The following is a 22,108-nucleotide window of genomic DNA, read 5'->3' as shown; positions in this document are numbered from 1 at the left end:
AGTTCTGATTTTGCTTTTTACATGTGAATAAATGCTCTCATGAAGAAAGATGATTGCTTCCTATAGTCTTATAAAACAATTTCTATCCTTCTTTAATTATTCGTCCTTGAATAATTTATTCTGGATTAGAAGCAGTTCTTTCCACTGCACCTTAGCTATTGTATCTCAAAGCGGCGGCATTGCACATATTCGTCAATTACAATCTTGTGAAGGAAATCATTTTCGTTTTTATTGCATTGCATGAAATGCTGCAGCGATAATTGCATGTGCATCAATTTTTCTTCCCCAATGAGTAAGCGCGACAATCCTCTGAATACACATTTTGTGGTATTAATCGACTTCAGAAGTTTTAATCTCTGGACAAAACATAAATTTAAGAAACTGAATAAGAATTTTTGGGAAAAAAATTAATATTCTGTAATCGTATTCTTCTCAGTCGTCATTTTACTGAGATTTATTGGATTAAAATTAATTTTGTTTAGATTATTCAAGCGCACATATAATTTCGTTCATGAAATTTATATTCATACTATCACAAGATATGCTGACAACAGAAAACTCGTACTGTGTAGATGCTATTAAAAACAGAACCCCAAAATATTGACCAATCGATTCTAGCCAATCAGAATAAGCACCGTAGAAACCATTAACAATCGGCGTAAAACAAAAACGTTCTTCATAAAAAGAACGGGGCTGTATTTTAAAAATAAAAGAGTAATATATTTTTTTATGTGCATGTGCAGGGCGGTTATAAGGCTTTGGATATCCCGTCAGCAGCAAATCCTCAGAGGATGGATGAAACCTCAAACATCACTGTAAACACATCCTTTCAAGTATCACATAACTAAAAATCTGCAAGAGTGAAGTGCAAAAACGTATTGGGAAATTGTTCCAACTTATCGGGAACAAATGTTTCACTCAGTCGAACAGAAATTAGTTGGGAGATTTGAGGCGGCCCCTCCATCATTCATGAAGATTGTGGTCTGTAAACGACGTTTAAACTTTTCTAACGGTTTTTACAATATTGTTCTATATTTTTATTGGTTTCCATTTCATAAGGAGCGGGCCTTTCTAAAAAGAATTTCCCTAGAATAAATGAAGAGGATAAAACGGTATCATACACTCACCTGTGGGGAAAGAAAAGAAATTTCTGGAAACTAATATGGATAATCGGAGAGCTAAATGTGCCAGCTATCAATGTTAATGGTTTCATTCAACAAATATTGTGTGTCTCGTCAGTTGGGGACACGTTTGCCAACCAAAATGGTGCTGTTTCCATTTTATTCAACATCCACAAGGTAAAAGCTTGTCTTTTAGGCTTTTCTCCTGATGAGATTTGATGCAGATTCCTTGTGATTTTATAGGGATATCGATGCATGTAAACGAGAGAAATCGTCTTGACAGTGCTCCAAAGAACATGAACAATTTGATGGGGTGATGGAAATACTCTAAGCGCTGGAGACAGCCTGCTCATCAATAGATTCTATCTATGTAACAACTTCAGTCAAATTCGAAGGCATCCATTTCGTGGTCTATCACAGAGATTTCCTGCTTCTTCAGATCTCGTAATCATGTAAATGACGTTTGTTTGGAACATTTGTTTTAAAATTTGAGGGCTTGAGAACAGCGGAAATCCTTAATAAAAAAAAAAAGAAATCCATTAATTTTTATGCCTGACTTTGTAAAAGGTTTTTCTACGATTTTTTTTGTTTTTTGTTTTATTATTTTTATTTATTAAAAATTAAGATTTCATGATTACCCATACGTTCGATGTTTCATTCAATTATTATTATTTTTTTTTTACTGACTGATTATTGTAATCGTTTATTTCAGTAAAATGTGTCATCTACACATTGCACACTAATAAAAACGCCATGATGTTTGCAATTGAACAAATAAATTGCATTATTCAAGAGCATGTTGCTAGGACATCTTAGGTTGCACGAGGTACGAGTTGTTCTGGTCCCTTCCTGCTATTAAAGTATCTCCGACCCAGTTATCTCAAGAGAGTCAGTTTATTTCTTTACTACTTTTGCTAGTATTAAATATTGTTGTTTTATTCTAAACCACTAAAGTGTGACTTCACCATCTACAACTTTATCCAACCAGTGCTCTACCTAGAGGAAATGTGTTGATGTTGGTTTGGAAAGCAAAAGACCATATTAATGAAACAGATAAAAGGAATGGGCACTAGACATAATTGTATATATTTAATGATTAGATTTTATTAAGGACACCCACAAGATTCTTCTGAATCACCCACATGAATTAATAAGCTTTTTTTGTCATTGAAAAGTGGTATTGGAAGATGAAGCGCTCGACCCAAGTAAGTCCAAGTTCATCATGAGGACTCACTTCTGATCCTGACTGCCATTGACCAATTGATGAAATCCTAATTTCCGTTGACACCTAACTTTTCTCCTTTTTGTGGACACCATACACACTGACTTGTTCCAATGGAGTTCGAGGCACGTTTTTAACAGTACGTTTCAGGATTCAGAAAAGCTTTATCGACAGAGCTGTGTAAATATTAAGAGTGCCTTCCATCATTACAGTTTTGCATACCTTAATGTCGTCCTATATGCGAAATTATGTACAGATGTAAACGGAAGTCTTAATCGGACTCCTCTCATAACATTGGTCGTCGACAGATTCTCATAAGCATTGATTAATAGCGTAGACATAATTGTCTGAAGTTGGAGGGGTTGCCAGTCAGGAGAGGCCCCTATCCTTCATGTTGGCAACTAGTCAGTCGGTAAAAACTTTTACCTCAAATTTTTGGGGTCGGACGTTGATTGCAAAGTTCGCATAGGACGTCAGTTACATCATTTTAATAGGAAAATGATCCATATCCTATTAAGTTTGGATATGGATCTAAAATTAATAGGAAAATGATTCATGTACATCATGGGCATATGTAACGTTATGCACCTCGATTGTAGATAAGAGACTATATAGGTTTTCAGAAACAATTAATTCCACGTCTGGGACACTTTTTAAAATGCTGTGTTCAATATTTACTAAACAAATGCCAAATTTATTTACATTATGAAGCTGTTGATATGATAAAAATTTAATAGCAAAACAGATGAAGCTTATTTTAATTAGAAATGCATTTTTAATTTAATTATCCTGGTTAACGTGGAACTTATTTCAATAATATTCATGAGATGCTTTAAAACAGAAGCTAAAGAGGCATTTTGAATTAAAAATAGGACTGAAAAATAACTATTGAGCTCTCTGTAACATCTTAACTCAGTTAAGATGTTACAGAGAGTCTAGTGTCATCTAGTATGTCCTACATTATGCAAAAGCTGTATGGAACTCAAATATGATTAAACTTATCAACTCGGTCAACTAAAAATAACTTCGTTAAGTACCGATTTAACTCTGACTGAAATTTCAAAAAGTTTCTCTTATGAGAACCTTTGTATTTGTATTTTTGCCTTCATTCTACAGAACGCAAAAATAGGGAATGCCATGAATTATACTTACTACAGAAGTCACCTAATATAATCGACGGAAGTATCATGCTACTTTCCACCCGCGCGTATAAGCACAGCGATTACGATTTTCTCTTTCTATGGCACGAGTCAAATCCAGTCAAGGCTGCAAGAATTTTTGTGCTTTCATCCCACCTTCACTAAATCACTCGGTGAGAGAGAGGGAGAGAGAGATTCATCTCATCTTGACCAAACAGACAGACAGACAGACAGACAGAGAGAGAGAGAGAGAGAGAGAGAGAGAGAGAGAGAGAGAGAGAGAGAGAGAGAGAGAGAGAGAGAGAGTGTTGCATGGCTTTATTCCCTGGTAAATCAGATTTTTCATCCAAAAAACCAGGAAAACCAACCATATAACATACCGACGCTTCATAGCCTTGCTGTCGTTGCCCCAAACACACCAAAAATTACTTTATAAATTAAATTTCACTGCATTTTCTTACAGTGCAGTGGAGAGTTATTAAGACTCATCATTTCAGGACTACCAATTTAGGCAAAATTGAAAATTAAAAGATAGGTTTCTTCTTGGACATTTAAAAAGTGGATATATCACAATCATCTAGTGTGCGACTTTCTGAGACTCATTTTTAGATTATTTTTGTTACTTCTGTAATCAACTTTAAAGCCCATATAATTTTTATAGAGAATTAATGTTATTTTGTTTTGGTATCTGTAATCAATTCTGTATTCCAATTCTTAATTGCATCTTTACTGCACAAAATTGAACCTTCCATGATTGTTTGAATAAAGTGTGTGCACGCGCTTTTCAAACATATTTTCAGCTTTCTGTTATATATATATATATATATATATATATATAGGTTTTACAGCATCTAATGGGTAAATTTAATTATTTTAATTAATTAAATCAATATTAATTTTGTTAATTTTATTCTGTAGTTTGTAGTTAGAGTGCGTCCTGTAATTTATAGATAAATAAAAGCTTACTACACGTTTGTCTTTAATGTAACAGAGATTTAGTTATTTATCTCCTAGAGACGGTAACGCACATCCACCATATGAGCCCTCCATAGTGTATTTTCAAAGATCTGTTTTAATTGGAATATGAATTGCGTATTACGTATCGTTAAGTAACAAAATAATTTGCCTGGATAATCTTGCTTCATTCTAATTTGGGGTGCATAATAAAATTTCTAATATACCTTGGAAGGAGTGGATTACCGGAGCATCCAACTAATAAGAAAATTCCACCTTCAGAGGAAATTCAATTATCCAAGTAACTGTCTTACCGAAACCAGCAAGTAGAACACGAGGCTTTTAGATTATGTTTCATGTGTATGTAATTAACGTACGATAAATATTTCCTGTGAACTGTTCTGTAGATTCGCAACACTCTTACTTGAAACAAGAAATAGTCAAGTACTAAAATCCGTAATTAGAACACTGAGAACTCTTGATAATATTTTAGTAATTTGTAATCGTTTATTGCAATAAGCTGCATTTTAATTAGAAGCAGAATTCATATTTAATATGGATGAAATTCAAAATCCATTAATATGTATCTTGCATATCATTGATGTTAAATATATCGAAACGCTTAAAACGGAATTTAAGGAGGAATTTTCATTCATCCAAGGGTGAATAGGCGATGGCTACTGCAAGAGTTATGTTTCGATCTTTATTTTCCTATCGCTTTTCAATTAATCTTGTATCAAACTACACTAGTTCATCATTTATCTTCTAACGATAAGAAGACGTCTTTCTTGTTTATTGAAAAGTGAAAGAAACTGAAATACAGAGAAATATCTATTATTAGAAATTCACTTTTAATTTAATAAAAGATTAGAAATTAATTTTGAGCAAATTAGTTTAAAGCTGTAACCGTTTATCTTTATTGTTCACAAGATATAAGACATTTCATTGTGATTTTTAAATTTTCCCAAACTTTTCAAAACTTTTAAACAACTTTCTAAAAACTTTTTATCTTTACCACCAATGTTTGGAAAGTTAGTTATGCAAGTTGAGAGGAGGCAAACATGTGAGAAAGAAAGGAACATATTTTGCAAAAAGTTTTGTTTTTATGGTAAATTATTTCTTACAATCAAATTATATCCGATTGTCAGAATAAGAAAAAAATCATATAATTTGGAGCATTTTTGTAGTTTCTTTTCTGCTATATTCTTTGTTTTTCAATAATATTATCTAAAAAAGAAGATTTTAAAAATAATAACTGAATAAAATATTTTATTAAAACTATTCCACTTGAAAACTGGGATGGTGATGTCACCAGAGCTATAGACTATTGTTTTTCTACAGTTAACAGAAGCAAACTTAGTTAATCTGGATCTTATTAAAACTTAGTTTTGTTTTATTTCTCGCAGAAACAAGTCCATTCTACGCTTATTTTTGATGATACTCAGATTTTTGGACACAATCACATAGCGCCACAAAAACCTGGCTTCTAAATTCTGTTCAAAAGAGGGCAGTCATATTAGTTAATGACCCGTCTCCTACAGATTCTCTCTCTCTCTCTCTCGCGCACACTTTTTCTGCTGCATGCATTATTTGCTGTAGATAGTTCCATGGACACAGTGAGGAAATTACAGTTGGCATCTGTAATTTCCTCACTCTCTTCGAAACCAGTTCGATCTCAGCACCTATTCACTGTCCCACTCCAAAATCACAAAGCTATATATTTTTTTCTTTTCCTCATTTATGCCTTCCATTTCTGTTTTTGGGAATGATTTTCCTTCTCATATATTTCCCGAAAACTACATCTACAAGAAGTGAACTCCATTGCCAACAAATATCTTCTGTCTTCTCAACCTTCAACTCATACACGATACCATTTACTATAGATTTTAACGCTTTTCATGTTTGGGAGTTTCATTGAAAATAAAAACCTGTATAGTAGTATTATTCCAATTTTCTAAAAGGAAGAGTGATTACGTTTCGATAATAATTTCCTCTTCGGCTGACTTTGCACTAAATTCATCCTATTAGTGTCCCACTAGGAGGAAAGTAGTGCTGATTTTCAACTGCATCCCTCCTATTGGGACACTAAGAGGAAATACAACTAAGATCAAATTTTTAATACAGTGTTGGGGCTGGAAATCGTTAACCGAAATTTTTAGTAGGAAGTGATATTGGTCTCTGTGGATGAGGCCCACAAGTTTTTTTCCAATTTGTTCCATAATATTTCTGTTGGGCTTATATTGGGTCAGTTAATCGGTATCACATTATTCTCTTCAAACCAAGCTATCATATACCAAGTTGCTGAAGGGGTTATTGAAAAGTGCATGGGCTTCCATAATAAAGTTGCATCAGTGTAAAGAGAGTGGCATTATTGGGATGTTGGAAAACTCTTTCTGAAAATGTACCACCACAAACATCAGTCCATTATCATACCTACTACAAAAGTATATCCAAACCATTCAGACACTACCGCCATACTTCATAGTTGAGGCGCTGCAGTCTTTAACAAAATGTTCTATGGGTGGTCAGTGTCATAATCCAAGTTCTTCCATCGCATAAAATCAGTTTATATTGAGATTCGCTGCTCCATAGAATCGCGGTGCATTTACTTTCGTGATGAAAGCTTTGTCATCTGCCATGTAAACACCCTGTTCAAAACTCGCATCTGATATTGTACGTTCTCGCTCCTCTTGATTTTTTAAGACTTTCTGGCGCTATTTGAAGACAACTTTCTCTCAGGGAGAGATTTCGCGGATTTCTTATCAAAATACTCAGCCTCCTTAATCAATGTTTTGCTATAGCCAGCTCTTTTCCACTTTCTTACTCATACAGTATCCCGGACTGAAAGGTTCTAAAGCTGTGAAAAATCCAAATTCCTGTTATGTCACGACATATGCCCAAATTTTTACCTCCATAACTTTCATTAACATGGTTAAAACTATTCTAAATTTTTTGATTCTCCACCCCGTGGAAAAAGCTTACTTTGTATTTATACAATATTGGCTAGAAATCGAGATATTTTAAGATCAACGCAATTAAAACTTATATTCCTTCTTTATTTCGCTTAATTCATTCACATATGTATGTATGTAAACTTCATGTCACAGCTTAGGAACCTCAGAGAAATGTGGAGTAAAAAAGTACTTCCATACTGGGGAGGAATGTTCTGGAACACGTAAAATATGAGTTAAATAAAAATTCGCACTTTGCAATACTGGCCTTGAATTAAAAGTATTTGTTAAGTATACATTATGTATTTCAACATTCACATTAATATCTTATTCTATATTTTTTTTTTAAGTTAGGCGGTATCTTAAATGTACAGTGCTATCTGCAAGCAAACCTTTCAAAACGACACACTTTTAAATTGCGCACAAAAATATCTTTATTACTGGGGTGATAAATGAAGATGTTCTGTCCCAGCTTCAAGTGTTTATTTGGTTTATCGAAAGAGAGACACAGTGTACACGCATTCAAAAAAAATGGCCGCTATCTAGCTTTACTTAAGTTTCCCCCTTTTGTGTGAACTGTGGTGTCTCTGTGGGAAGACCACAACGAACTACTATTATTATCCGTGGATTTTAAGAGGTATGACAGATGGAACACGGAAATTAAAACACAGTTCACCACGCAATTGCACACTTTTCATAAGCGTTGCGTGCTATTTCTTCATATTTCTACAGCACATAAAAAATATGCACGTGTTGTTGGATTTTGAATTCGAAGATATTTCACTCGCCACAAGCTCTATGACATGCTGTTATTAAAATTTTTCTCATTACACTGTAGCGCATTCTTTTAGATGGCTGCAAGTTAGATGCAAATAGCGTTGTAAATTAAAGATATATAGCGGATAAAGGTCATTCGGCAATTGAAAACTTCAATAGTAAACATCTGTATGATTAATGCGATACTTTATAAAAATGGTATTGTTATTTATTATTCTTTTGAAAACTTGAAAAAACTAAGAAATATTGGTCTTACGTTATTTGTTTTACAGTCGCATACAACTGTAAAACAAATGTTCTTTTGTTCAAGTTCATGTGTGTGTTGAGCTCCAAAGCAACTAAGGCCGTGAGCGTCAATATAACATAGATTCTCCAAATTTCTTGTATTCTGTGGTGCATTTGCCTAATTGCTGGATGAAAAACAAGAAGTACATATATACAACCGAGCTTCCGAGAAATAAAACTATGCAACCCCCTCTTCTGAGATCGGCTAACTGCACCATGTAGTGAAAAAAGCCTATAAAAATTCCTCACGTGATTGACGGGATTTGAATTCGAACTTTTTCAACCAGGTGTGGAGTGTGCGGTGTTTATATCATCTGTGCTACGGGCGAGAACTTTAGTTCAAGTGAGGCAGATTACAAATAACGCTAATCATTTATCTTAAGACCGAGAAGAATGAAATTATCTGTGCTATAAAATGGCCTCTGCAACCTAACTACTATTGAATTAAAAAATGAGTCTTTGCTTCGAATAGGTGATTTTTCTTTGTTTTGTTTCGTGGTTAAAAAAAAGTAAACAATTCATGTTGAGGGAAATGGACCATAATCTGCCACGCTGGTCCAGTGCGGGTTGGCAGTAGGCGTATTTAGTAGTCAGGGGCTTGAACCCCGGTCTACTCAAGGAGCGTGTGCTACTGCACTCCCGCTCTTGACCACTCGGCTACGGAGGCTTTTTCGTGGTTAATTCTTCTCTAATAAAAACAGTCTTATGGTGTCATGGCTGTATTCTTGCGTAAATTATATTTATTACAAAGAATGGTTCATGCATAAAAATCGCTGAGGGCTGCAATAGTAGTTCAAAAGTAAAGAATGTAGCATCAGTTCGAACGCATATGGGAATCGAAGATAATGTGTTTGCTTGCTTGGTTGTTATTTGGGTTTTAGGAGCATCAGCATCTTAGACCTTATTTCTCTCTATATAATATGTCTGTAAATTACATGTGTTCTCTGGTCTATTTGCTGTTTGTGGACGAAAACCCGAGTTTTTGGGATTACAAAACCATGCAACCCTTGCCTGAGACTGATTAACTAAGCCATGGGAAAAAGACTCATAAAAATTGGATGGATTCGACTTGAAGTCTTTTCCACCCACCAGTGGAGGACCGTGATTATATAACTGTCCTGTATAATCACCGTCGGCCTAATGCCGTTTAAAGAATCATTTTAGGTAAAGTTACCAAATAGTGGGTTCTGACATTATATGGGTGTTTAAAATAGTGTCTTCTGGAAAATTATTTACAGCATTAATGAAGCCAGGCCGACGATTCTATGACTGCTCCGGATTTTGTGTCTACGGTAAACTAGGAAAATGGAGCATCTAGTCTTTGCCTCTGCAGTCTTTATTCTCTTCAGGCACGAATCAGGTTCCAGTTTTAGGCTGACTTATTTTCTTCATGTGGTCTGAATATGTGATCTTTAACTGTGATGAAACAGATCCTTAGCTTGGGTATACAAACAAGATATCGTATGGTAGTTCTAACATAAACTAAAGTTTATTAAAAATAGCCTTCAGGCTTAATTATTTAAGGAAGAAAGCTGTGCGAGGCATAAAATAAGATACATTTATATAATGCCAAAGAGAGAATTGTATCATCACTGATATACGTTTCGTCTTCTCCTCCCTCAGTTTCATTACATCTTTTTCGTTCCATGTAACGATTTTTCTTTATGCTGCATAGGGACGTTTGTTAACCTAATTCCTTAAGCAATGTTCCGGTTGCAGCGTTTACATTTCGGATTATTATTTTTTTTTATTTCCAATTTTTCTATCGTTACGATAACCGAAAATAGCAGTTTTCCGATCTTTATTAAATGAATACTTATACCAATTTATTTTGCAACCATGTCAAGCAATATCTACTGTACTTTGCCTAATTTATAACAATTTTCACACCCGCACTAAGCAAAGAAACCGAACTCTGATTTCTATTTTCTTCTTTCTGGTAACAAATTTAACTTTAATAACCGTTGAATCAACGCCAAAGTGTCACAGTACTGATTATTCTCCAATATTTTGGCATCAAGAAACCAAAATATTTCGAGATTTCAGAAATAAGGTTTTGTCGAATGCATTGAAAATTTATCCCTCGAAAAAGGTCTGAAATAGCAACCTGTTCATCTCTACAAAAATAAAATAACGGACGTCTTTGCTCTGAATGAACTCCGGAAAGAACTCCCCAACATTCGACTGACTTAAACAGGGAAACGGATATTCCTGCGGCTGAGCGGAAAGACTTTGAGAAGATTATCCGTTCCCTTGAAATGAGTTTCCCTTATCAGTTCAGTAATGTCGAAAGTATATTTCAAGCTCAGAGAAGAATAGAGATTCTCGTAAGAATTCATCTTTATGAATATTATCGTATGCACGAATTGAATAAATGGTTTTTGTACGTTGGTCCACTTGCACTCTTCTATCACCAATTACTCGAAAAATGCAATATTCAGTCTCGTTAGTGCATTCCCAAATATTCTTTTAAACAGTACTTCAATGCTGAAGTTGGAAAAATGTACCTGTTTTCGGGCATATAAGAAATGCTGTTGATCTTCTTCTAGTTGATTGGTAATATCAAGAAGCTAATCTCTCTCTCAAGGTAGGGGATGTCGAAAATCTCTGTTTGATTACAACTCAGACTATAAAGATTGAACACCTGTCCTTTCCAAGTTGCAATAAAACAAGTGTTTTTGTATATAAATTTATATCTAGTAAAATTAAATAAAATCTATGTAATAGATTTTATCTAGGTTGACTAGACGTGTTTTTATCACAATATTTTGATAAACTGTGTTAGAGGTTCTCTTAATCTAATTATTTCTTGGTTTTAAGATAAGAATAAAATACCACAGTTTCTGACTTTTCTATTTTATTTTAGCTTACACCGCTTGCCAAATACTTTTTCTTTATTTAACTGAAATTTAGAAGTGCCCATACAATGAGAATATTTTACTGCTTGTACAAAATTAACTTTGCTGCTTGCATGGAATATTTTTTTTTTTTAGCAATAAGATATTTCGCTTGAGCAGATTAAAGTTATTTTCCCTCGAGTTCTTTGCAATATTCAACTGAATTTCTTTATTTGGAATTCATTTTCAGAAATGCCATCCTGTGTCGTCTCAATTTGATCAATGCCTTTCATTCTGTCGTCCGGGAAACGATCAATTTTTAAGCTCTGAAGAAATGGCACGCGACTCGATGTATCTTAGATGGAAAATGCCATGAATCAGATGTCCTTTAAAATATCTAAAACTAAGCCCATTTCTGTTGGAAATCTGGGAGTTAGGCAATATCTTTAGAGTGTTCTTATTCCTCTAGAGAACTGAAGACATGAAATATTGCATATTCCTTACTATCAGATTTATTTCTCTCTCAAGTAGAAGTAAAAATAAATTTAAAACACTTAATTGAAAATAGCAAAACCTATGATGAATAAATGTCAGTAGTATTACACATTGGAATTACACATGTAACTTCTTATGAATCGTACATTCATATATAAATATATATATATAAAACGTACATTCACAAATATGTGGTGTTATGCCTTCTCAGTAGCACAGTGATATAATCACCGTTTTCATCGGGTATGCGTTCGAATTTCTTCAATGAAACGAAGAATTCTTAGGTCTTTGTTCATAATGTGGCTGATTTATTCTCTCTTGGGAGATTTTTTTCCCCTCCAGCAGACACAAACCGACAGCAGGCTTTTTCTTCCAGCAGAAAACAAACCGACCGCCGAAGAACACACGCAACTACAGACTTGTACTGACGCCCCGTAGCGTTAGTCCCTTTGTATCTTAACATACACCTAACCTATGTGGTATCATAGCAGCATTTCAGAAAACTATACATCGTTGATTCGAATCTGCCCCACACTGCAATACGCTGTCTTCGTTTTCAATCAGTGAGGGCGTATTGACCACCCAGAATGACTGGTTGGCCAATGTTGTACGCATCTTATATGACCAGTGCTTCCAAACAAGAACAGCAGAACCTGAGCCTTCGATGTTATTAGCCTGCTGTTTAGTCAGTACTAATTTAGGGAGTATGAAATGTCTTTCTGGTGCAGTCAGTGCAGAAATAAATATCACTGAGCACAAATCAAGGTTTACCTTCAGTGGCATTTCATGTTTGTATATCCATCATACCTTCAAAATTCTCTCAGACAAATACTAAGAGACTTAATGTACATTTTAAGAGTATTTCATATCTCTTCAGTTCTTTTTGTTAATGTTTAAATGTTATGGCATCAGAGGTAAAGCTAATTCTATTTTTTGTTTTTATCTTTTTAGTTAGATTTGAAGCATCACATTTAGTACATCCTGAAAAAGCGGACACTTCTACAATGAATCTTAGAAATGAGGTATGTTTTGCTACAATGTCTTGTTTAGTGTCTATTTGAAGAAATATCTATTTGCATAGTTTTTTTTTTCCTGTTTATCTATTTTTAATTAACTCATATTTTAGCTTTTATTAAAATACGAGTATGTTTATACATGCGTTTATTATAGTTTCTACTCACTGCCTTGTTATCTCTGCACATACAAGAAAGAAATCTGCATCTAATTATTTCTTCCATTTGTACTCTGATACAGATTTTAGTTGGTTACCCTTCCCACATCACAATAACATGTTTTACTTCATTTCATTTATTTATATACTCGTGACTCGTGCAGCCTAGTCGTGCGAGTTATAGCATATTGCTGTTAGATGAATCTAATATAGTTCTTAAACACTGCAGTATAACAAAGCAAAATCAAATTTAATAAAATTTACAGAATAATTCTTTTTTTTTTTTAAATTTTAATCGCTGATTCGTCATCAGAGAGAGAGATGAAAATAAAAATATAAGTTAGGTAATGTACACAGTGTATTACATTTCAGACAGGTTCCATTTATTTTTGTTTTTTATATTTTCTGTGATAAAATGAAGTGAAAAGTAAATATAGTTATCACCTTATATAACTTTATAAAGCTATCGTTTTATTAAGAACACTTAATAAAAAATTAGCCGTTCGGTTAAATTATAATTTTACAATATATATTTTTTTATTTATTAATTTAAATAAATAGAAAAAAATACCAAATTTAAAATAAAATAATTTAGTAAAAATTTTGCTGAATTTGCACTAACTGTCTGGCAAGTCAATGTGATGAAGTATCAGTTACGGGACATAGTAAAAATATCACTGAGTTTTAAAAGGGAGACGATTGTGGGTGTTCGCGCGTCTCGTGCTTATGTATCGGAAATGGCATGCCTTGTCGGTTACTCCAGGACCTCTGTGTAGTTAAGGTGTACCAATAATGGCATCGAAAGATGTCAAACCACCTCCTGACGACAAAATGTAAAGAATTACGCAAGGTGGATGTTAGTGGCAAACGAATGGTGCAGCGCTTTGTAGGAGTTCAACGATAGGTCACAGTGCAAAAGTTGACAACGCAATACAATATAGATAATTCAAAAACGATATTCCCAAATGACGATACATCACACACTGAGACGTGTGGGGGTTCCACAACGACTCGACCCAAGAGACACTCTCCCTTCACCGCTGATCATCGTCGATAGACGAACGCTGTGGTGTCAACAACACGCTGGTTGGAATGTGTTGGTCGGATGAGTCCAAATACCTGGTGCAAACACGCCGACACTACCTGTCAAGTGCATAAACCGTAACTAACCGCACTCGTGGGTAGCGCAGTGGATAGAATCGCTGTCCTTTCCACAGTGGTTGGAAAATATCAGAGTTAGAGTCCTGTCGATGACGTGAGGAATTTTTATGGGCTTTTTTCATAACGGTACTGATTTAGTCGGTCAATCTCAGGCGAGGGTAGCATGATTTTTGATCTCGGGAACTCGGGTTTTTAGTCCAGCAAACAGAAAATCAACCACAGAACATAAGCAAATTTACAAACAGTATATGACCTTAGTCGCTGATGCTCCTAAAACCCTACTTAAACCGCAACAACTACAGCGTAACTAACCTCAAGTGTGAGAGAGCATACTGTTTATGAATGAGATCAATTTGTACGAATGATGGTATCGAAAATCTTTGAAATGCTCTTTAAAATCACATGTTTTTTTTTTGTTTTGTTTTTTCATGGATGGGAAATATACAAGCTTTTTTAAGACCCTTTGGGAAGTATTAAATATGTGCTGCTTATATTAATTCCAAAAATGACGGAAATATTGTCTTCGCTCTGTGAATAGTTTATTATTATTATTTAAATGTGATATCGCTTGCAATAAGTCTCGTTCTTAACTTACTTTTATATTCAAGAAATCAGAAACATGAATTGATATATATTGTATGTTTTTGTTTCTTCGGTGACAGAGAAAATTTGGCATAAATATTCCGAGGCATAAAGTTCAGAATTAAATTTAGCATTAGCAGAAGGGAACTTAAAGTATACTATGCTTTTAAATTGGCAACAATTTATTGCTTATGGAAATATTCGCATATTCCCATTCCGAGGAATGCACATATTTCCCAGTCAGTTACTGATAATAAGTTATAAATTATTTTAAAGTGACGTCATTCCTACTAATGTCGAAATACAAAAGAGAATTAGATAATTTCTCATCGGGTGCATAGACTCCATTTTGACTCTTGCTCTCTGACTCCTTAAGTTTCCTGAATATATTGTTGAACACATTTAAGAAATATTTTCAAAAGAGATCGTTCTCCTCGATCTTTACGTCTAAATTTTTTCTGTGGTCAGGGAAGCGATCGTGACAGTTGAACAAACGGTGCAGTACTCTTCCAAGAACTGGATATGAATTTTTGATCCCATTCCAAATAAGGTAGTATTTTTACGCGTTGGCGCCTCATCCATTATACATAACATTGCTGACGTTAAAATTCCTTCAGTTTTTCAAGGGAGTCGCAGCAAAGTATTCTGGACGTAATCTTCTATTCAGTCGCCTCTGCATTGTAAAAGACATGATTAGAAATAAGCCATTTAAGACAGGCGGAGACAGAGGACGGGGCATATCGAATCCTATCATTAATTCATTACAGAGGAATGGTTGCGACATTCCAGTTTACCAGACAACTTTCTATTCTTAACGAAAAGAAATGTGCAACCTTAAATAAGAGAATTTAACACCTTTATAAAGATCTGCAGTGAATCTGCAGGGTTTAATATTTATGCGAGTCACTTTTAATTAAAGAAATACAATAAAATTGTGCTAATTACTTCCGAGAACTGAATAATTCTAATTAAATGAATCCCAGCGTAGTTTTTGATAGATGCAAAAATGTTCAAATATATTCTTGATTTTCAGGTCACATTTAATGCCCGCATTCTCAATGAATCCTTTCAGCTCTCCTCGTGTACAATGCTAGCGTTGAGAAGGAAATTTGCTTTGGAAATATTCCCTAAGTAATCCTTTTCCCCTACTCCTTGGGCTAATTATAAGCTTCCCATGTCACAGTTCTTGGCTTGTAGCATCTCGTGCGGCAAATGTTAGCGGTGCTGCTCTCCGGAACGTGGAGAACGCTAGGCATTGTTGCGTAACATCCATTATTTGTATGCCGTCCTATTAGATAGAACTACGCTTTTCGCGTCAGCTGATTACTGCTCTTTTCCTCCTAATAACTTCATCCCAGCTGAAGCTACTTCCATTTCGCCTCGCATTATCTCATATTTTACGTGACAACGCGGATAGGATAAAATATGTTGAAGTCAAATCTTCACACCACCTAAGCAAGCACATTTCTGTTTAATCAAGCGCAGAAATTTATTACATAACAAGGAAAGAAGCGCGAACAGAAAACACGACATAAATAGAACATCCTACTTCCAAGCGCCCCTTTTACCTTTTCATTGTGATTTTTTGTATAATGAAGTTTCATTCTTCGTGAAAAACTTGGAAAGAATAAATTTGTTATCTTCCATTATAGTGTATATGTAAAATAATGCTTTATAAATTAAAGGTACCAACGCAGTTGGAAATTAGAGTACATCTCAGTGTCATTGCTCAATACCACATCGCAAAGCATCTAATCTGTGTTTGGAACTGTATTCCTTAACGCCTGACATTTTACAGACTGTAATAATGCAAAGTGTAGCTCAGTTAGCTTTAATTTTGTACCAGTTGTTATTATACCACGTAACACTAATATTGCTGTTATTAAAATACCAAATACACATTTGGTATTTTAATAACAGCTGTAGGATTGTTTAACAATACAATATGCTTTTGAACGTTAGCTTACCTAACAGTTTTCTGTCTATGTATTTGTTTGGATTGTCTTTTAGACATCAACTATGGCTTCAATCTAAAGTCTGTAGGAGACTTGGCACCTCTTCACAAGTTTCAAATAAAAGTTTTTATTTATAATAATGACAATGTTTTTCGGACTTGGGTGTCGAGAGGATTTCCAACGCTTCGCCAGAAAGAGGAGATCAGAATTCAGTTGTTGCTTTTTTTTTCTCACCTTGCTTGAATATTTCTGATACTTAGCATTTCTAGGAGGAATTGTTAAAATGCTAAGAATTAATTTAGTGTATTTAGTATATTTCGTGATTCTTTATTCCTCCACCTAAAATCCACCGCCCAGCAACCCTTTTTTTCTTACATAAGAGTATTTGGTAGGTTCTCGGTGAAATTGAGAGATCTGATAACTCTCTCTCAATTTTAATGAGAATCTAAAAAACTGTCTGTTGGTTCTCGAAATATGATCATATTAAAGTTAAATAATGTTTACCTTAACGCTTCAGTTAACTCAATTGGGCAACTTACTGTGAATTCCGTTTGGAGCTAGCAGACTTCAGACTGCCTTAAGGAACACGCTTTAGTTTTATGAATTCACCGTAGAAAGTCAGTTTGTTGCCAAACTAAGTCTGCAGTTTACCAAATTTATTCATAGTCACATCTGTTATGAGTGTATTAAACACCTGTCTAATACGTGGTCCACCTTATTAGACAGGAACTGGACAGGTATTTGGAACAAATGGTGGGGTGAAATGGGAGGGTTTTTTTTTGGCTGATGCTGCATAAGCTTGCTTTCTTGCATCGTATGCCTCTACTAATGCTAATGCTAATAATATAGCCCGTACACATATTGGTATACTCTGACAGTTTGGTCGTCCCGGAGTATAAACAGAAAATTTATTTATTTTTATTTTATACATTCCTAAGGTATTGCAGGATGTCCTGTGGTAGTGCTGCCCATGAGTTGCACAATGCGTCCCATAATACTCGCACATTGTCAGGTGGATGGTTGAGGCATCAAATATCCAGTATGACCAAAACATGCTAAATTGGGTTCAGATCGGTTGAGTTGGGTGGCGATGGGAAGACGGAGATTTCATTATCACGCTCCTGAAACCAGTTAGCAACCAACCGGGCATGGCGCACAGCGCGTGTTGAAGCCACAGTTGTCTGGGTACAACGTCATAACCAAAAAGTTCATTCCCTCTGTGAACCTCATCAGTCCAAAGCCTCCTCCATGGTACTCACCAGGCCTCCATACTACCTTTCTATTGACAGGCCACGGACCCATTAAAGCGAAGCTAACATCCCTAGGCATTGAAGATGATCCACTGTGTCACTGCGGGACTGAAGAAACGTGGGATCACGTAATGTATGATTGCTCTGAATATGACGAGTTCCGGCTAAGGTTTGCCACTAAAATGCAAGATAATCGCCGACATTGTGAACACCTGATTATAATGGACGAGCAGCGTTACATCGCCTTTACCGAGTTTGCGCAGCCTGTCTTCACTGATAGACAGGTTAGGCACCGAAACACCACCCATTGAAGATCAAAGTAAGAAACTTCCTGGATATGACAGTCCTCTCAGGAGAAAAAAAAAAAAAAAAAACCTCCTTCCTTCCTTCCTTCGTCCCAGGAGTGACAGAACCCACCAGCACAGCTCAGCTGCTGCCATTAGGCCTCCCTAGCCACGCTCCCTTGCATGGTTCTTTGCCTCCACTCTCCGGCGGGAGGGGGGAATTTATCCCTGGTGTCCCCCTCGCAACCCCTCTTTTTCACTCTGGTGGGACATGGGCCTGCTCCACTGACTTGGGGTAATCATCTCTATGGACCCCATATCTCTATCTTTTCTCCCCAGTCTTCAGTCTTCCTCCCCTTCTCTAACTTACAATTAGCGTCCGAATCAACTTCAAATTGCTTGATTCCCTACACCAAAAAACTTAATAACATCAAATCGCCCAACAAGTACTCCCTTTGTTTTGGCTGACCCCTATCTATAGCATTTTTGTTTAGGTCCTTGCCACTGAAATCTCAGGAAATTAGGTGGCAGGACCTGCCAGAGTAAATAACTGTAATAGTGGTGTACCTGGTCTGCCTCCATGGGGCGGAGTGGGGCAACGTTGGATCCCATTAGTGGCCCAACGGCTAAATGACCAGATGAACAACAGTACACGACACTACACAAATACAAAATACATATACTTTTAAACCTCTGGCATTAACAGTGTTCTGTTTCACACCCACAATGTGTAGCACGCGGAGATGGGGGAAACTCCTGGTGCCGTTTGACACTAAACACACTCTATACTCCATCGAGCCATTGATTAACGGCGATCAGAGGACACGACGGATGCCACGAAAACAGTCCCTAAAGTGGAAATCAGCTAACGTGAAACTCATTTTGAAGAACCACTCAAAGCCCCCTGACCTACCGGAATCATAAAGGCCAATTGTCCTGTTGACTGCCATCAGCAAATTATTCGGGAAAATGCTCTGTAGGAGAATTAGCGGAAACTACGAAGCAGCAAACCACAGTATGACAACCCAATACGGATTCAAATCACAGTCATCCGCCATTGAAGCCCTAAGAAACCTGCTGAACACACCTAACGATTGCAGCAGAAAATATTTCCTTGTCATCTCGATCGTCTTCGCCAGGGCGTTCGACGCCATCTGGTGGCCGAGCGTCGTGGCACGTCTCAGATGTGCCAACAAACCTATATTAAACAATAAAGTCATATCTCATGCAAAGGGAAATAAATGTCGTCGCCCCATACGGAAGACTGAGCAGATCGGTTCAGAGGGGTTGCCTCCAGGGCTCCGTTCTTTGGGTCGCTCCTGTATAAAATGATCCTTGATGATTTTCTGGCGGCGGACCTGGGCGAGGTCGGCTCCCAAGCATTCGCCGATAATCTGATTTTGACAGTCGCTGCGGACAGCAGGGTTGAACTGGAGATACAGGCAAACCAGGCACTGAGGACACTCATGGACTGGGCACAAACCCATTTCCTGAAGATCTTCCAAACTAAAACCTCCTCTATCCTTCTCAAGGGTATACTGGTCCTGAGGAGACCGCCAGAGAATAAAGTGGAAAATGTAACCATCAACTCGGTGGACCAGCTTAAACACATTGGTGTAGTACAGGATACAAAGCTCTCATTTAGATACCACTTAAACTACATAAGAGCAAATATAAAGAGATACTCCTCCCTTGTGGCCTGAATCACGACAGGAGACTGGGGACTAAGCAAATGGACATTGACCCTATATTATAAAGCTACTTTCTTGCCTGAAATGGCCTACGAATCACCCGTACGGTTTCATAAAGCCACAATCGCAGTAAATAGACGAATACTGGATGAAATTCAGAGAACAATCCTATTAATGATTACCCGGGCCTACCGTACCACCAGCACACATGCTCTGTAGGTCCTGGGAGGGGGGCTACCCCTGAACCTATAAATCATCCGTAGCGGCATGGAATACTTCATCAGCAAAGGACTGCCTTGCACCTAATTGGATTTCACTGTAAACCCCACTGCGAACCAGAAGACAGAGAAAGCCAGATTTCTAGGTCATCTACAACAGACCTGGCAAGACCGATGGAACACATCAACAAAAGGCATCATCACCAAGACGTTCCTACCCAACATTGACAGGTATATCCAAAACCGCCACCCTCGTTCCAACTAGGCATCTATACAACTTATTTGCTATAAATCCATGCAGCGTTCAACGCAAAACTAAATTACTTCGGATTCACAGATAACCCACTCTCAATCTGCGGGGAAATCGAGTCGTGAGATAACATCACGTATTAATGTGCCAACTACGAGGACCTTCACTGCAGAATGATGACAGCGATTACCTACTTTCGAAAAAATATGGAAACTCCATCTTTTTGACACTCTCGAAGAGTATGGAGCCCTAACCAAATTTGCCGCAGAACTATTCACGCGAAACAGAACAGTAAACGCCGTATGTAGGGAGCGAACAGACTGAATGCCAACTAGGCCAATAGAACTTGATGGGACCTCACCCCTCAGTCAAACAAACAATCATGGCTGTCACAATGACATGGCGACTGGATAGAACCAGCCACCAAAGAGAGAATACCAACCAATGACTCTGACTTCGCGAAATTGAGACACCCACTGGACGGGACTTATCTGAAGAGAGAGAGAGAGAGAGAGAGAGAGAGAGAGAGAGAGAGAGAGAGACACACAACAAGGGAGTAACACCGGAAATGACAGTAATCCATCCTGAAGTAAGACTTGCCTCACACTGAAACGGACGCTGGACGGGGGCCTCCCTTCCATGAGAGACAGCCATGCTTGCAACGAACCCTATGAGACTCAAACACGGTGTTTGACAATTAGGGACTGGACCTCAAGCACTTGACAACTAAACACTGGACTCGACTCTGATCGCGATTGTGAATGCAGGACCGCCGTCTGACGATCTGGACTGGGCACCTGGCCTGGCCCACTTTTCTCCCTGGGGAAGGGAAGGAGAAGGTCCCCGTCTTCTTTCCCCTCTTTCTTCTTCTGGTGGGGCATGAGCATGCCCCCATCTACCAGCCTTGGGGTCGCCTTCTCTTTCGTCCCATACTTCTGACTTTCCTCCCAGCCTTCACTCTCCCTCCCCTTATCTGTCTGTACACCAGCGCACGCCCCACACAATAGAAATTAGCATCAGAATTCAAACTACTCATGAACCTATCGGCCTTTCAAAATCCTAGCGCGCACACACACCTCACATTTTTTCTTTTTTTTTACCATAGGCCCTAGTAACTGAAATCTCAGGAAATTAGGTTGCAGGGCCTGCCAGAGAAAATTTTCAAATTACTGGGTACCTGGTCTGCTTCCAGGAGGCCAAGTGTGAGCAACGTTGGGCCCCAGCAGGGATCTAGCGACTAAATGGCCAGAAGAACAACGATACATAACATTACACTTTTAAATCTTTGACCTTTACAGTGAACTGTTACATACACAAAGAGAGCTACGCGGAGATGGGGGAAACTCCTGGTGCCGTTTGACATCAATATACTTTACTTTATACTTTACCATAACAGCACCTCTTCCAGCCTTCAGAATACTAAGAGTGCATCAAGGTGCCATGGCCGAACGTTGCTTTTAACAAATGCGGATACGTCCATTAGTACTGTGGTGGGCAAAACTTAAGGACCAACACTATTTCTAAAGGCTACAACCAAAAAATCAAACTACACAGCCTGTAGCGATTTGCATAACTGTGGCCATTCAATAGAAAGCTGGTACACATGCAAAAATTTGAATCGTGATAAGAGAGCTCACATAAACAGATAAAAACAGCAGTTCAGCAGTTATGTGCAAATTACCGAATGGTAAGCACGATTGTTACAGACGTTCCATTGGTTTCATACAGAGCTACAGACAACGAAATGGCCAGTAGACAACATCTG

The 22,108-nt window shown here is 37.1% G+C and overlaps 1 protein-coding gene across 1 annotated transcript in view; it reads left to right on the top strand.

Moving 5' to 3' along the window:
• The window catches only part of LOC150088324 (neuronal acetylcholine receptor subunit alpha-10-like), a 583,489-nt gene that overhangs the window by 333,750 nt on the left and 227,631 nt on the right, over positions 1–22,108 (top strand). Inside the window, exon 2 of the mRNA XM_090369453.1 lies at positions 12,733–12,803. The gene's annotated coding sequence lies outside the window, so the exon portion shown is untranslated. The remainder of the gene's footprint in view (positions 1–12,732; positions 12,804–22,108) is intronic.

The sequence above is a fragment of the Mastigoproctus giganteus genome, chromosome 3 (genome assembly GCF_048544385.1).
Source record: "Mastigoproctus giganteus isolate SK-2022 chromosome 3, ASM4854438v1, whole genome shotgun sequence".
NCBI classification, from domain to species: domain Eukaryota; kingdom Metazoa; phylum Arthropoda; class Arachnida; order Uropygi; family Thelyphonidae; genus Mastigoproctus; species Mastigoproctus giganteus.
This window is presented reverse-complemented; position numbering and strand designations above follow the sequence as displayed.